The sequence below is a fragment of the Pseudophryne corroboree genome, unplaced genomic scaffold (genome assembly GCF_028390025.1).
Source record: "Pseudophryne corroboree isolate aPseCor3 unplaced genomic scaffold, aPseCor3.hap2 scaffold_1174, whole genome shotgun sequence".
NCBI classification, from domain to species: Eukaryota; Metazoa; Chordata; class Amphibia; order Anura; family Myobatrachidae; genus Pseudophryne; species Pseudophryne corroboree.
In genome coordinates, this window is record NW_026967799.1 from 85,411 (window position 1) to 87,316 (window position 1,906).

The window sequence follows — 1,906 nt, forward strand, 5'->3', positions numbered from 1 at the left end:
GAAATGAGGATGCATCTTGCTGCCTTTCCAATGAAGCAAGTTTAATTTAGTAATAGGTTAAAAACCATCCTTACAAAGGTGTTAATCAGATACTTGGCTTTGTGGACACTTTTCAGAGAACAAATTTGTTAGCATAAAAATAAAGCCAGAAAATTAAGAGCTGTTTAATCACTCAATTGGATTTTTTTTGCCAGCATATTTCTTTTTCTCTGCAACCCACTGCTAAATTGTGCTTCCTAGCTGTTTTTATAAAATCACTGAATCAAATCTAACTCTGATTACATCAGAGAAGGCCAGGTACCCTACACCAGAACAGGGGGATTTGAAATTTTGACTTGTCTACTTAAAGATCACCAAAATCTGATAACAAGGTCAATTACGTCCCTGGGTGGGATTGAACCACCAACCTTTTGGTTAATAGCCGTGCACACTAACTGATTGCGCCACAGAGACACTTTGCAAAAGTCCATACTGACAAAGGCTAATAAGCATTCATCTAAAACGTTTCCTAGAAAAACTTTAAAAAGTCAATAATCTGGAGAGTTTTTGTAAGATGTTTCTTCCATCAACCAACGAAGAAACACATTGGTACTTTCCCATGATGAGTGAGTGCTTCAGGATCTCTTGCACTTACATGTGCAGCAGAGTACAGCAATGGAAGCATGCTGGGCCCATAACCCAGCGGTAGGCAGATTGAAACTATCCTCTGCTATATGCATTTGTTTTTGTTAATTAAAGTAATCCAAAACTGGGATTGATATTTTGGCTCTTTTATTTTTACTTAAAGTACAATAACTTTTACCATTTTAATTTGTTTTAATAGTATATTGACAGTATTGTTTTCTTTTAAAAATCCACTTAATTTTCTTTACCCTATTATTAAAATGGTAATTGACAAAAACAAACTACATTGTCACCAGAAGAGCAATACAAAATGTACAAGTGATATATTAAAATCATCTTTCCAGCTTGAATTTCAATGATGCATTGGGGCAACGATTTTGTGAGAAACATCTTCACCCTTAAATAAAGATTTTCTTAATTCCTTACCTGTGTGCTAATTAGATATCACCTTGTTTTCACATTAAACAGACTTTTACATGAGAAAGCAGCAAGGATGCAGTGGCGTTAATGTTTCCTGGTGTCAACCTGTATTATTTCAGTAGACATTGAAATGAGGATGCATCTTGCTGCCTTTCCAATGAAGCAAGTTTAATTTAGTAATAGGTGAAAAACCATCCTTACAAAGGAGTTAATCAGAGACTTGGCTTTGTGGACACTTTTCAGAGAACAAATTTGTTAGCATAAAAATAAAGCCAGAAAATGAAGAGCTGTTTAATCGCTCAATTGGATTTTTTTGCCAGCATATTTCTTTTTCTCTGCAACCCACTGCTAAATTGTGCTTCCTAGCTGTTTTTTATAAAATCACTGAATCAAATCTAACTCTGATTACATCAGAGAAGGCCAGGTACCCTACACCATAAGAGGGGGTTTGAAATTTTGACTTGTCTACTTAAAGATCACCAAAATCTGATAACAAGGTCAATTACGTCCCTGGGTGGGATTGAACCACCAACCTTTTGGTTAATAGCCATACACACTAACTGATTGCGCCACAGAGACACTTTGCAAAAGTGCATACTGACAAAGGCTAATAAGCATTCATCTAAAACGTTTCCTAGAAAAACTTTAAAAAGTCAATAATCTGGAGAGTTTTTGTAAGATGTTTCTTCCATCAACCAACGAAGAAACACATTGGTACTTTCCCATGATGAGTGAGTGCTTCAGGATCTATTGCACTTACATGTGCAACAGAGTACAGCAATGGAAGCATGCTGAGCACATAACCCAGAGGTAGGCAGATTGAAACTATCCTCTGCTATATGCATTTGTTTTTGTTAATTAA